General features: G+C 34.7%; 1 protein-coding gene across 1 annotated transcript in view; it reads left to right on the forward strand.

Moving 5' to 3' along the window:
- The first annotated feature begins 7,980 nt into the window (after positions 1-7,980).
- The window catches only part of LOC128991704 (monocarboxylate transporter 2-like), a 512,626-nt gene continuing 503,707 nt past the window's right edge, over positions 7,981-16,899 (forward strand). The window contains exon 1 of the mRNA XM_054414821.1: positions 7,981-8,068. The gene's annotated coding sequence lies outside the window, so the exon portion shown is untranslated. The remainder of the gene's footprint in view (positions 8,069-16,899) is intronic.

Raw genomic sequence — 16,899 nt, forward strand, 5'->3', positions numbered from 1 at the left:
CCTTATTGTAAGTATATGCAGTAGGGTGTTGTTCAGGCGTTGGTAGTATCGCTAAAATTTGTTGTTAAATCAAATGTCAGTTCTAGTGTTAAAAATATATACAACATTTAATAATGTTATGACGTTTTTATAAGTAATTTTATTAAATAAATAAATAAATAAAATAAAATGCTTCCAATACTTTATATTTTAAACAAATATGTAAGTTCCTTTCTTATTCGTATACAAATTCGAACTATGTATTAAGCCCATACGAAATTAAAATACAAGATTCATGTAATTTAATTATATTAAAGTTAAAAGTCTTAGAAGCAGTCACGCTTTATTGAATAAAATATTAACCTAAACCCTAAATCATCAACACATTTGTTTCAAAACTTACTTAATAACTAAGCACATCTTCACAAGGGTAAAAACTATGTGATCACATACGTATGGTAAATATTTATGATTGCATTTTATCTTTGTAAACTAACTTTCTAAACCCACAATGTCTAACGCATGCGAAACATCACCGTATGATAAGGTGAGTGTTCTCTATCATTGTTATCATTTACCGTTGTTAGACGACAGTCATTTACGTCGAGTCATGTGAGACGTTAGTGTAATGTGGCGTAGGTTGAAAGTTGTAAACTGGTAACTTCGTTAAGCCACGGTAATCAGTTGTCTGGAAGGTTTATGCTTGTCATTTGAACGGTGTTAGCTTTGACTACGTCTTACACAACAGTCCTGGCTTGTTACACTTTGTGAAGTAACAGATAAATAAATTATGCATAATGTTGGGTTGATTTGTTGTTTGCCATGCAACTTGAAGTGTTTGATATTGCCATGACTTGGGGGTGCGGGTGTGGCTAAGCTCTAGGTCTATACAAAAATGTCACTAAAGTCAGGAAACCCTTTTGGCATTGCAGAAATAATTTCACGAAACGCTATACGATGGTTACAATATTGTTACAATAAACTTTTGAGGCAATAAACGTAATTAAAAGAAAACGCCCCTTATATTACGTATAAAACAAAAATTAGCGTTCATTAAACATATTTATCAATGATTTTGGTTGTTGTGCCTTTAACAACAAATAACAACAAAAACAACAACAATTTAAACCCTGACCATTAGGGATGACGACATGGGGTTTAACCATCTAAAATCCCTAACATATGTTTTTTGGAAAAATCTATTACTATCCTGTATGGTTTGCTATTACCTAACACTGTTAAAGTTAAATAGAAAAAGTTTTTAAATCAAGGAGATGATAGCATCGTAAAGCTGAATTGCATTGGGATGCACCGCTGACTTATGTTGCAACTTTCGTGGCAACATCTTCCAATTTTAACTTTTTATAAAATACTTTGAGATAGTTATAGTACCTACGATGTATTGAGCTCTGTTTGCATTAGGCCCTGTGTAATGTAAAAAATATACTAGCGAATACGCATTAAAAAAATATTGTGTTAAAACATAACTATTCTTTGAACCTTACCTAATAATTGAGAAATAAAAACCTAAACCAGAACACAACATTAGACTACAACAGTTAAATCCAATTATAATAACAAAACTAAATTTGAGTTTCACATTATAAAATGCATAAATCATAAAACATTATGCAACAAGATACTGATTGAAATTGGTTTGTTTGGACCGTTGGAAGCAAAGCAAAAAAAGCAAAGATACGTTTTAGGAGTTTATAATTAATTAGTTATAATTGATTGTTCAACTTGACTCGTTTAGCGAAAAAAATCATCACATTATAACCTTATTTAAATTTTTCTATTGAATGAATATGCACTATGACGTTTGATTGATTTAGGTACACACAATGTATTCATTAAGACGTATTATGATCATTATTTTATTCAGTTTTAAGTTAGAGTCTGTATATTTTTTACTTTTGGTTTTTACACCTGTTACATAATCGTTTTGTATTTTAACATTGTAGGTACTCTATGTTTTTTACTGGTATGTAGTATTTGTGCATGGATGACAAAAAAGTGCGTTGTGCTGTGGAAACCGATCTTACCAAAATTACTTTGTGAAATATGATCATTTTATGTTAAAGCTTCAACAATGACGAACTAGGCTATCACAAGAATAAATGTGGTCGTGCTCTTCCATCTCATACATTGTAATATCATTTACCTTTAGGTTTAACTACATTTCACTGTCTACTCATCCGGTGTTTTACATATAAAAATGGATTTGAAAAATCATTTCACTGTTATCATTTCAAGGTATAATGTAAATCTAAGCAGTCACTATTAAATAGCACATTTTATCATGTAAATAGTACCTTGTTAACCTAATGTAAAGCTAGCTTGTTGATCTATACAATTTGAGGCAAATATTGCATTTTACAGTTTAAGAGGATATACAGTAATTAGCCATACATTCATTGAAGAAGTAATTAAAACTAATAGAACTCTAATGCTGTGATGGTATTACAGTATCTCGTTCCATATAAAAAGTGAATGTTAAATCAATAAAAAAAATGAATAATATTATGTACTAGATGGCATATCAATCTTGATATTAATATTGAAACCCAAATAAAGTCGTGTATATTAAAAAAAAATTCCAGTGTTAAATGAAAGATCCTAATCTCTGAAAGCTACTTATTGCAAAAAAGGACTTGAATGTTTTCTAGTCACATTTATTCACCTAACAATCCAAGCAATGGAATGAAATGTCCAAGTCGAACCGGTGAACAGACTTTATGGTTCTTATTACCTGAAACTGTTCAAGTTGAATAGAACAAGTTTTCACGGCGTCAACACGATGATGGTGTCATAAAGTGAGGCAGATTCGTGGATGCAGCGGTTACCATGGACTTTCATGTTGAGGAATGCTTCAAATATAGTTTTATTACCAATTTATTACAGGTTGGTGCAGTAGATAGGATGCAGGAGTTAGAGTAGGGGAGTCATTTCCACTATGATAGGGTGAAATACCACTATTCATCTATGGACTGCTGTATATACTGAAGTCGATGGTTAGGGGGCCAACTTATTCCCTAGGTCAACCTATACAAAGATATTGTGTTCTGGGTGGGGAGATTCTTTTAAATTGGAGAACTTCCTTTATCAAAAAACCTTACGATGAAAAAAAACTACTGAGTTATAAATATATTTCGTTTTCAGAACTTAACTTCTCACGTTTTGAAGGCTTAAATTATGGATAATCGTTTCTGGGGAAAGTCTATAACAAGACATGGTTAAAGCTTGTAGTAAACATCATGATTGTAAATCCCAAGTCACAGGATCGTCAACAAAAAGTATGTTTTGTGTCTAATAATGACGTTTCATAATTGCTACTGTAGTAGCAGAACCAAAAGAGGAGATTTGTGAGCGACTTAAGTGGAAAGCTACCGTCTTAAACATTACTCACATCACTTCGTTAAAGGTTAAACATTAGTTGTCTTGGCAGTCTATTGTTGTGAGGAAACTTCTAATCATTGCCATTAGGTATGCTTGCACTCTAGGTAACTTGCATACAAAATAAACAGTTTACGCCAACGATTCCTGAAAAATATTAAATGTTGGTGTTGCTTTAATATAAACTTTTACACACGTACGAAGTTTTGTTCAAAACCTACACAGATTTTGACTTTCACTTAATGTACAATGAGAACTCTTTAAAAGACGCCCGACAAAACACACTTTTTTACTCCCTTTAATTTATACATCCCTAAATTAAGACGTTTTTGTAAACCCAGTGCAAAAAATCAATTTTAAGTTAATGGTTTTAATTTAAATAAAGTTTCATTTGTCAAGACAACTTTGCTATTTTGTAATAATTTAATTTAGCTCATTTACAATAGCTGGCGGATTAAATGTGAGTAAATTAAAACTTCAAAATAAAATATCTCAGCTGTAAAAATGTGGATTTGACCAAGGAATAATTAAAGCTCAAAATAATCTTTAACCAATAATAATAAAACTATCTTTAACTAGTTTATACATTTTAATGTGGTTAATATAAACTTATGTAGGCCCAAGTTGTAGAAATGTACAATTACTCATACTTGTTTAGAATAGTGTATATACTAGACAAATTATTCTAAAAAGTGCAATCAAAAAAAGGTTCCCTGTTGTACATTGTTGGCTACTGTGATGATAACTCTATTTCAAAGACTTGCATTTTTTGTTAATGTACAGAGGTACATTCTAAAATTCACACGAACAGCGATGGGAGTATGAAACAAACTACGACTGATTCAGGCGAAACACGAATCCAATGTTTTTTATGTATTTTATGCCAATATACAGTTAAAATTTTTCAAAATACACACTCACATGAGATGGAACAGTAGTGATGGTATGAACAATACCTAAACTACCATACCTGTTGTTTACTTGGGCTGCGCGCGCACTCGCACGCACGGTGGCGGACGTTGAGATAGGTCGGGGACAGTGTCGTCGCGACGCTACGCCGCGTACTCTCAGTACGTCCCGACACTGCCTACGCTCACCGTGACGCTGGTGACGTTGTAACGTTACGCAACGTGACGCCGTGTAACGCTCAGTGACAGTGATGTGAACTAGTGGGGGTGTTGTCCACAGTCGTGTTGTTTAGTTTGTTAACTGTGGTCGATTAATGAGGTTGTTGGTATAGTGAAATCTGTTATATGAAAGTTAGTTAAAAAAGTTTTTGTAATTAGCGAAAACTCTTTACTAAAATAAATTAAGTAGGTAAATAAATGTTTAAGGCATTAAAATCCAATTTGTAAACGTTTTGCATTATACAAAACATAAATGCTTTCAATTATTTGATACCTTGTTTGCTAACCTTTTTTAAAGATTTTTGAAGTCGCAAGTGCAGAGGCTAGCAAACAAGGTAACAAATAATTCAAATTTTTTAGTTCTTGCCACTGGGAAAATAATTAAAATCAAATACATACATTCAAAATGTTTCTAAAAATAAAAATAACAAAGGACAGCACTCTCTAGTATTTTTATACTTCTTTGCTATGTAGTATTCTTAAAAACTTCAATTGTACATTAAAAATAAGCATTCTAAAAGGTTCAATTGCTATACCTTTCTCTTGGGAATTGAATAGTAGGAATTCTAAAAATAATTTTATGATCGATCTTAGTTCAACAAGTTAATATAAAAATAATGAGTTTAATAAGTACCCTGTTATAATGTTAAAGAGCTGAAGCTAGCAATCAAACGATAATACGAGCTCTGGGGGCACAATTCAAGTTTATTAACTCAATAGTGTCACTAGTTACCTTTCATATTTACACGTTAATGTAAACATCCATTACAATTTTATAGTTTCTATTTATCGACTATTTTCTGAGATTTTAATCAAGTAAGTGTAAAGTATTTTAAACTTTTACTCTATGTTTGATCTACAAGCTATGCCATATATACAAAAAAGGTCCTACAATACAAGCCTGATTGTAGTGAGGCATATTAAAATGAGGAGTAGGATTTTCTTTTATAGTCAGAGATGTGTCAACAATATAAACCTATACGCTTGTTGTGTAAACATGAATAATTTGTGACTTCCTCGAGCCGTCAATCTGCATGCAGTGAAAAACTTTAAAAATAACAAACGCATAAAACTAGGCATTTTATGATGATGTATTTATTGACGCATTCCTAGCAGCAAACAACAAATCCGTTGCTTTAGCATATTGATTTGATGGTCGAAACTGCTTGATTTGCTTTGTTATGTTGAAGTACTTTAGTACTCTTAAGGAATATTTAAGTTAACAACATTTCAAACCACGTTCACTGATTTTCTTTTGTTTAATTATTCTACGACCTAAAAAATTATTGAAGCACATACTTTAATACAGAGAAACTAAATATTAAGTTAGATTAGTATTTGTGAAACTCCACTATCATATACATGTATAATATGATTATTTTTTACTAAAACAAAGTAAAAATAAAATACTTTTGAATAGTAAAATAACATACATAGCTTCAGAATAATGTTAAAATTTACTGTCATATTTACAAGTTAACAACAAAATAAGAATAATAATTCTAAATAACTACCACGTTGTACATTGTACCTGCCCAAAAGTTGCAACTTTGATAAACACAACAAATAATAGGCCTATACTGTTTTTAAAGATATATATAAAGATATGAATTTAATAAAAAAAATACATTGCCTTGAAAACTAGGATCGAAAAGACTATAGAAATACTCAATGATTTTTGTTCAGCTTAAAATAATAATTTATCAATATCTGAATGACAATTAATTAATATTTTAGTTTAGCTATTCATTTGTAAAAGTAATGTCACTTAATCTTTTAAACATAATGAGCACAATAATAAAAAATGTACATTTTTAAAAACCTCAGAAAATCGGCACTTGGCCTAACTAAATATTAGTAATATCGCTGTTATGATTTCATAATCATTGTTATTGCAGCAAATAACTTCGTTCGTAAGCCTATAGATAGTTTAGTCAATTTAGTTTACATACCACTTTAAACATGATTATAAATTGGTAGAATGTTAAATTACGTACTATTTGTTAACTTTTATTTAAAGAAAAAAATAACAGCAGTTTGGCTAATATAGTATGTGTCCCTAGCACTGTCCTTATTCTGTAAAAAATACTAATTTAGTTGTTTAATAACCCATTTTGATTTACAAAAACAATTTTTTCAATTCGATATGTTTGGTTATGTATCTCTTAACAACAAACATGACTCCAAAGTTAAACAAGAGAGATCATAAAAGCAAGCCGTAGGCATTTGGGTCGACCCGGGCTGAAACTCCTCCACAAATGCCCCTCCGAGAACGTTAAAAGGACATTGGCTTTATTTATGCAAACTGTTATGGTCAGTCTTTCCACTTTTTGAATCTTCCTGAATATTTGTTCCACCAAGCTGCCTAAATGGGCGTCTTAACCGCAATACGATTGTTTGTCAAGCTAAGTCTCCAATTTGAAGTTAAGCCTCTAAGCGCGTTTCTTTTGCCCACAAAAACAGTCTTGAAAGTTCGAGCTTTTGTTAATGTTTCCTTGACGTCATAGTAGAGTTTCTTATGTTGAAACTTCGTTGTTAAAAGTTAGACACTCTAAGCTTTGTGAGTTTTAGGAACTCATATGGTTACCTTATATTGGATAGGTGTAGCTTTAAATTGTTATATATTTTAAGTCAATTAATTGGTCATTATGAACTCACATGTTTGACTATACCAACATTACCCAGCCCATTAATCATCAGTAATTTGTTTTATGTTGATAACCAAATAATATGCAGACAGAGGTTAGTGAGTGCATTCGTAGTTTTTAAAATTGAAATCAAGGTTATTTAATGAGATAACCGGTACTTAATGAATGAATCCAGAATGGTAAAGCGTGCAACCAGTGAAAAATAGTTCTGGTGTGCTTGTGGCGTGAAAATGCTCAACCGTAGTAACACGTGGCCCCTCGTGGTCGTGCAGATTGAGAACAATGGACGAACCACAACCAAACTTGATGCGAACTTCAACGAGAAGCCGGGAGTGAAGTCCGCGGACAGCGGGCATCATCCGGACAGTGGTCTTAGCGTGCCGGGTCTGGACCCTAAGAAGGCGGCGACCTTGAACAGGCATTACTACTTGGAAGGTGACTGGGGATGGGTGGTGGTGGCTGCCTCTGTGTTGGTAAACCTTCTGGCGCACGGACTACAACTATCCTGGGGCGTCGTGCTGGAGCCTACAGCAAGGAAGTTTACCAAGTCTATCAGTGATACAGGTTAGTGATAGATTCGCTAAAGTCATCAAACACATTACTATGTACAAGGTGACTAGGGATGGGAGGTGGTGGCTGCCTCTGTGTTGGTAAACCTTCTGGCGCATGGACTACAACTGTGCTGGGGTGTCGTGCTGGAGCCTACAGGGAGGAAGTTTACCAAGTCTATCAGTGATACAGGTTAGTGATAGATTAGCTAGAGTCACCAAACACATTACTATGTACAAGGTGACTAGGGATGGGAGGTGGTGGCTGCCTCTGTGTTGGTAAACCTTCTGGCACACGGACTACAACTATCCTGGGGCGTCGTGCTGGAGCCTACAGCGAGGAAGTTTACCAAGTCTATCAGTGATACAGGTTAGTGATACATTACCTAAAGTTACTACATACTCTGAAACACTACGATCCTAAAGGTGGCTGAGGAGGTTGACGTCATCTCAGCCTACATATCTCGGAGTTGATAACTCAGTTGATGAGGCAGAGTGTCGTGCTGGAGCCTACAGTGAGGAAGTTTACCAAATCCATCTGTGATACAGGTTAGCCAAACACTGCATTACCTACTCTCTCAATAGACACTTGGGCACTACTAACTTGAAGGTGGCTGAGGAGGTTGATGTCTTCTCAGCCTACATATCTCGGGGTTGAAACTCTGTTGATGAGGCAGAGTGTCGTGCTGGAGCCTACAGGGAGGAAGTTTACCAAATCCATCTGTGATACAGGTTAGCCAAACACTGCATTACCTACTCTCTCAATAGACACTTGGGCACTACTAACTTGAAGGTGGCTGAGGAGGTTGATGTCTTCTCAGCCTACATATCTCGGGGTTGAAACTCTGTTGATGAGGCAGAGTGTCGTGCTGGAGCCTACAGCGAGGAAGTTTTCCAAATCCATCTGTGATACAGGTTAGTCAAACACTGCATTACCTACTCTCTCAATAGACACTGGGGCACTACTATCTTGAAGGTGGCTGAGGAGATTGATGTCGTCTCAGCCTACATATCTCGGGATGAGACTCTGTTGATGAGGCAGAGTGTCGTGCTGGAGCCTACAGGGAGGAAGTTTTCCAAATCCATCTATGATACAGGTTAGTCAAACACTGCATTACCTACTCTCTCAATAGACACTGGGGCACTACTATCTTGAAGGTGGCTGAGGAGATTGATGTCGTCTCAGCCTACATATCTCGGGATGAGACTCTGTTGATGAGGCAGAGTGTCGTGCTGGAGCCTACAGGGAGGAAGTTTTCCAAATCCATCTATGATACAGGTTAGTCAAACACTGCATTACCTACTCTCTCAATAGACACTGGGGCACTACTAACATGAAGGTGGCTGAGGAGGTTGATGTTATCTCAGCCTACATATCTCGGGGTTGAAACTCTGTTGATGAGGCAGAGTGTCGTGCTGGAGCCTACAGCGAGGAAGTTTTCCAAATCCATCTATGATACAGGTTAGTCAAACACTGCATTACCTACTCTCTCAATAGACACTGGGGCACTACTATCTTGAAGGTGGCTGAGGAGATTGATGTCGTCTCAGCCTACATATCTCGGGATGAGACTCTGTTGATGAGGCAGAGTGTCGTGCTGGAGCCTACAGGGAGGAAGTTTTCCAAATCCATCTATGATACAGGTTAGTCAAACACTGCATTACCTACACTATCAATAGACACTGGTTCACTACTATCTTGAAGGTGGCTGAGGAGATTGATGTCGTCTCAGCCTACATATCTCGGGATGAGACTCTGTTGATGAGGCAGAGTGTCGGGCTGGAGCCTACAGAGAAGAAGTTTACCGAATCCATCTGTGATACAGGTTAGTCAAACACTGCATTACCCACACTATCAATAGAAACTGGGGCAATACCATCTTGAAGGAGGCTTGGTGGCTGATGCCAGTCTCTATTTATCGGTGTTGGAAACTCTGCTGTTGAGGGAGCCTACATAGTTTGTTAAGTCAATCAATGCATAGGTTGTCACTGTATACAGTATACATTAGCTATACTACTCTTTACAGATGTGCTACCTTAAAGGCATAGGTACCTAGGGATGAGTACTGGTAATGGTAGTGCACTGTTGCTAATGATTCATGTACTATAATTAATTGTACTTCTCAGTTTTGACTTGCTTAACAATAATGTAGGGGTGGTGAACTCGGTGGGGTTAAGTTGTTAGATAAAATACTACATTATACTTTTGAATATTTAGAATTAAAACATTTAAAAGGCTTAACATTTCCTTTAAATTATTTCCAGCTTTTGCATTCCTAAGTTTGAAAGGTGTCTTCGCCCCATTGACTGTTGACAGCCCCACTTTAAATTTAGGTTGGTAATAATTCAGAAAACCACTAACATCTTTTTTGACATTCATAAAGAAAAATTACATCTTTGACCGAACACAAGTACTTTCGATAAGAGATACTATTGGATTTACATAAGCCCTTGTAGTACCTACCCATTCTCCTTTTTTACAAAAGATCAATAATCAAAAGAAACATACTCTGTCTAAGGATCAATTGAATTACGTTCCCCTTTATTTTAAACTAGTTACAGCTTAAATATAGAAAATAAACAACTATTTCATCTTTTGTATAATAAAATATTGCACAGCTCAGAGACATTAATTTAATGTCCGAGGAAAATATTTACATAAATGTCATTTGTTTATTCAGAAATATTCACGAACGAATGTTATGAGAAAGAAGGAATGTTTCCGAAACTTTGATCCTCAAAAGGATCAACTGACCGTAATTTTTACTATTTTGAGTCGAACAATTTTAAACCTTTTTCTTTGTTTCAGTTTCCCCTCGGTCTTTTTATGTTAGAGTTTTAAGAGTTTTGTTTGTATTATAAAAAAGCGTTTTATCTTTCTATACATGGTTGGATTTTTACATGTTTCCCGTTGGACAGTTAAAATTGCCAATGAACTGAATTGGTGTAATATCTAGTATCTATTTTATACCTACTTATCTGTAAAATATTCTTTAAAAAAATCTTGGTTTAAACAAAATTGACTACACGTATTACTTGAAAATAAACTACATTTTTAAGAAAGAAAATATAGACAAAATAGCATTTATATTTGAACCCTTACTTTATAATTCTAATTTGAAGGTAAACAACCCAATAAAGGCCATCATGAATGTAAAGTGGAAATAACAATTCAAATCAAACTGTATCATCGAAACATTTATCAAACCATATGTCATATAAATTACTTCCCGTTTACAACTAACTTCATTGTTTCAAATGAATATAAATCTATTATTACGTATTGACCTACATGGTTGTGGTTCAAATCAAATCAATTTATGGTTCTCCGCGATCTGAAAATACATAATTGATTAATGAATCCAATTTAAAGGCTATTAAAATTGTATTCAGAAGAAAGATTACCATTTTTTTCTAATAATGTCACAATCGTTCCTCGAATTTCCTCAAATTAATGCTTTAAATTAATAACTGATATAAAAAAAAATTTGTTACAAAAGAAACCATCAACAAAAAACAAACGGTTTTGTGAAAAACAAAATGGCGGCTGTTCGGGTAACTTATAAAATTTGGAAATATAATGATATTTAAGTTTGTCTTTGGTCTAGGACTCAAGAGTTTGGTGAACCCTGATATCTAGGAAAGCATGCAATTTTTAACTTGAAAACGTGACACAGTTTAAGTTAAAGTCAAGTTGAAGAAGTCGCAATCAAACCACAAAGCACAGAAAAGAAAAGAAGCTCGCGGGAACGAGCAAAACCTGCCTCAACAATGAATAGCTGCGAGATCAATCACTTCGTGGCCTTCTCACCTCTTGAAACAGCTTCGTGAACTTGAACGGTTTAAATTTGCTCTTCAAGCTCTACAATAGTTATTACTGCTGTTCTCAAAACACTTTTTAAATATGTGTGCACGTACATTCAGTACTCAAGATGAATAAAATATAAGGGGACAAGAATATGAAACGTATACCCCAATACAAATGTATATTAATTATAATTTTTAAATAATTGTGATAAAGAGTTAAATTAAATTAAGTTTGTTAACTTGTACAGTAATATAAAATATAAGATATAAAATTTTGTGATTTAATTACTCTATACTTGTTCACTTACCTATACACAATCTCAAAGAAATTCATAACAATATCCCTTGGTTTTAAGAATTATTATAGTTAAATACATCAGAAGTAGCAAAATTGGGAACGTTTCGAGTTGATATATGATTGATTCATTTGATTGTTCCGTAACTCAAATTCCATTCCTAAGTCAGGAGAATTAAATAAACTGTTAAAAAAACGTAGAAAATGCAAAAGATTTCTACTGTAAGGTTGTTTTAATATGGTAAGTGTGTCTATTTAAAACCCCTATGAACCTCAACCAGATAATCTGAGTGGTACTATTAGGGATCAAATTCGTACTTTCATATAGTCAAAAATGATATTTACTTAACTTTTATCTTTAGCTGTAGTATAAACAAGTAGAAACTAATCGTTTTACATTTTGGCAATCAGCTGTCAAGGACTTTTGGAAAGGAAACCTCAACATCAGATTCAGCACTCAATATAGAATATGGAACCAAATAAATTAGAAAGCCTTATGAATCTTGCCCCTTAAATTAAGTAGCTTTTATACCAAGAGAATTAATTTGTATATTTTCTTCAAACCACCGAAAAATAGATAACCTAATCTACTTAATTAGGTCACCTATTTAAAAATAAAGTCTTAACTTTAAATAATAAACATTTAGGAGTATTTTATTAAGAAATTAAACAAATATTAGTACAACCATAAACTAGCATGAACGACCGTGGGATATTTTGCTTACCCAGATTACAACAACGTTTGCAGGGTTTCTAATGGTGAGTAATTGTTTGCAGTAGTAATTAACCTTGATGATGCTTGTTGTATTGTGACTCGCTTACTTTGCAGCTTTTGTGGTAAAATATTTAACATTTGTTCTTAATTTTTGTTTCATCATACCTATCGGAGTTATAGGGACTACCATACAAAGATAATTTGTAGCTTTATAAGTAAATTGAACCCCATAGGCAGAACGCTATAAGTTAATTGAACCAAATAGGTTATTTGACGTCAATATTTTTAACTTTCCTAAACTATGTGAGTTTACCTTTTATAAACAAGTATTTAGGAATCGGGTGGAGGGGGTAGAAGTCGGGACATCTCTCATTGCTAATAGGACTAGGCTGTTGAAAATATTGGAAAGGCACGTTTTAAATCAGTTATTATCATTTGTTTGTTGCACTATCCAAGTCAATTTTTCTCTTTAATACCTAACCTTTATTTTACTTGAACTTGACTTTAAGATTTAGCCAATTAGTCAATATTCTTCAATTTGCCAAAAATTTAATAACTAGTTTTCTTAAGCACGGCCTACACAGCAAATTAATATCACTCCAGAAAGTGGCTAAAATAACTTGTTATGGTCATAAATCATTAGTATTTAAAATTTAAATGATTTAATTAATTTGCCTTGTATAAATCATTAGCTTTGTAGTTTTAACTTTAAATTATAAACACTAGCACTGTATAGATATACAGTGTAATGATTATTCATGCTCTATTGAAGTTTCACCATAACAAACTAGCCCCATAAAGCTAGATGACCAACCTGTGGTGGCGCAGAGGTAAAGAGATAAAGCTATTTATGACTATGGCGGACCACAAAGTTGACTAGGGTTAATGGTTTTCTATTTTGCGGTTTTATATTTTGAATAACACATAAACTACTAATACTGGTTTTGATATTATGTCGAGAGAAGTTCAGAATAATCTTGGTACCGAAGGGATTTACAATTACAAGATTAATTGTTGAATACAAACATTTATTGCTTTTAAAACCTATTAGTTTAACAGATGATTGATGTAATATCCACAGGATTAACAAGTATAAGTATTATAACAAAAATTACACGATTTACAAAAAAAGATGAAAGATTCGTTTGGTAACAAGTAAGACAATAATGCCAAAATAACCTGTTAATCTTATTTCCACCAATCTGAGTCTTCTTGACTGACAATTAATTTTGATATGAGTATTCAAATAATACATCAACTTACTTAATTACAGTAATGGAAATATAGAAGAGTAATTATGTGAACATAATTTCTCCATTTTCTGTCAACCTATTCCTAACTTTCACAATTCCCAGAATTCACCTTGAACCGCACCAGAATTTCTCTAGATTTTTTTTAATTCACCAGAATTTCACAGTGTATTGTGATGTTTTTTATTTAATTAAGTTCACATATTAAAACCTGTATTTCTGGAAAACAGTTTTGTAAACAGCTCTATATTGAAGTTTTTCAATTTAATACGGAAATGATTAACATCCTACCTAACAAAAAGTTCGAATCTTTGTGTTAAAATATGGACAAAATATGAATTTGTGCTTCGGGTGATACCTCGTATAAATTTGTTATCTTCAACTAGTTAGTCACATTCGGAAGGCCCATTTTTAGGACTGCTAGTTTTTTTACAACATTAGATCATAGAGGTATTATTTTTCATAGCCAAAACTGTTAAACATCATTCAACTAACAATTCCCAGAGAGACTCTAGTTTCAAACAGGTCCTTTGATCATACAGTATATCAGTTATAGTGTAGCGTAGGTTTGATGTGTAAATGTTGACCTTTCAACCACTCTTGTTAGAAGCGCAGTGCTCCAGGGAGATATGTGGGAGCAAAACGGTTGTTCTTTCAACATGTAACAGTTTCAGGTTACCGTTCTTTTCTATTAAATGTCTGTAATGTCACCCGTTTTGATATTTTTGGAAAACATGTTAAATGGTATTATTGTAGTAATAATTTAGGTAGTTAATTGTGTAAATTTTTGGAATATTGTTTGCTCATGATGAATACGGCGAATACGTCATTCGCCTATTGGGTCTGATGATGATTGGAGTGTCCAATCGAAATCGAACACCACTTACCATCTTTTTTGTATATTTACCGTCTTGTGAGTAACAGTATAAGCGTAAATATATATTTTAGGTGTTATCAGACAATTCTTTTATTTACTTTCCGTAAATTTAATAACACGTATAATGCTGATCAAGAAGTTATTTAGCAAAAATACTAAATGTACTACGATATTACCTACGCCTATGATTTAAAGAAAATACTACGATTCCGTGCACCTAGTGTGACATTATAACAAGACCGTGGTGTCTGATATAGAACGCCACCGTTAACAACGCTCCCTGGGGCTGGTATCGTATCTAATGTGTAGTTTAGAGGTAACAGATAACACTACACTGTATATACATGGATATTCCGTACACCTAGTGTGACATTATAACAAGACCGTGGTGTCTGATATAGAACGCCACCGTTAACAACGCTCCCTGGGGCTGGTATCGTATCTAATGTGTAGTGTAGAGGTAACAGATAACACTACACTGTATATACATGGATATTCCGTGCACCTAGTGTGACATTATAACAAGACCGTGGTGTCTGATATAGAACGCCACCGTTAACAACGCTCCCTGGGGCTGGTATCGTATCTAATGTGTAGTTTAGAGGTAACAGATAACACTACACTGTATATACATGGATATTCCGTACACCTAGTGTGACATTATAACAAGACCGTGGTGTCTGATATAGAACGCCACCGTTAACAACGCTCCCTGGGGCTGGTATCGTATCTAATGTGTAGTTTAGAGGTAACAGATAACACTACACTGTATATACATGCATATTCCGTGCACCTAGTGTGACATTATAACAAGACCGTGGTGTCTGATATAGAACGCCACCGTTAACAACGCTCCCTGGGGCTGGTATCGTATCTAATGTGTAGTGTAGAGGTAACAGATAACACTACACTGTATATACATGGATATTCCGTACACCTAGTGTGACATTATAACAAGACCGTGGTGTCTGATATAGAACGCCACCGTTAACAACGCTCCCTGGGGCTGGTATCGTATCTAATGTGTAGTGTAGAGGTAACAGATAACACTACACTGTATATACATGGATATTCCGTACACCTAGTGTGACATTATAACAAGACCGTGGTGTCTGATATAGAACGCCACCGTTAACAACGGTCCCTGGGGCTGGTATCGTATCTAATGTGTAGTGTAGAGGTAACAGATAACACTACACTGTATATACATGGATACTCCGTACACCTAGTGTGACATTATAACAAGACCGTGGTGTCTGATATAGAACACCACCGTTAACAACGCTCCCTGGGGCTGGTATCGTATCTAATGTGTAGTGTAGAGGTAACAGATAACACTACACTGTATATACATGGATATTCCGTACAACTGGTGTGACATTATAACAAGACCGTGGTGTCTGATATAGAACGCCACCGTTAACAACGCTCCCTGGGGCTGGTATCGTATCTAATGTGTAGTGTAGAGGTAACAGATAACACTACACTGTATATACATGTATATTCCGTACACCTAGTGTGACATTATAACAAGACCGTGGTGTCTGATATAGAACGCCACCGTTAACAACGCTCCCTGGGGCTGGTATCGTATCTAATGTGTAGTGTAGAGGTAACAGATAACACTACACTGTATATACATGTATATTCCGTACACCTAGTGTGGCATTATAACAAGACCGTGGTGTCTGATATAGAACACCACCGTTAACAACGGTCCCTGGGGCTGGTATCGTATCTAATGTGTAGTGTAGAGGTAACAGATAACACTACACTGTATATACATGGATATACCGTACACCTAGTGTGGCATTATAACAAGACCGTGGTGTCTGATATAGAACACCACCGTTAACAACGCTCCCTGGGGCTGGTATCGTATCTAATGTGTAGTGTAGAGGTAACAGATAACACTACACTGTATATACATGTATATTCCGTACACCTAGTGTGGCATTATAACAAGACCGTGGTGTCTGATATAGAACGCCACCGTTAACAACGCTCCCTGGGGCTGGTATCGTATCTAATGTGTAGTGTAGAGGTAACAGATAACACTACACTGTATATACATGGATATTCCGTACACCTAGTGTGGCATTATAACAAGACCGTGGTGTCTGATATAGAACACCACCGTTAACAACGCTCCCTGGGGCTGGTATCGTATCTAATGTGTAGTGTAGAGGTAACAGATAACACTACACTGTATATACATGGATATTCCGTACACCTAGTGTGGCATTATAACAAGACC

Source organism: Macrosteles quadrilineatus, unplaced genomic scaffold (assembly GCF_028750875.1).
Source record: "Macrosteles quadrilineatus isolate MER2022 unplaced genomic scaffold, UCM_ALF_1.0 Scaffold_4__1_contigs__length_99947679, whole genome shotgun sequence".
NCBI lineage: Eukaryota > Metazoa > Arthropoda > Insecta > Hemiptera > Cicadellidae > Macrosteles > Macrosteles quadrilineatus.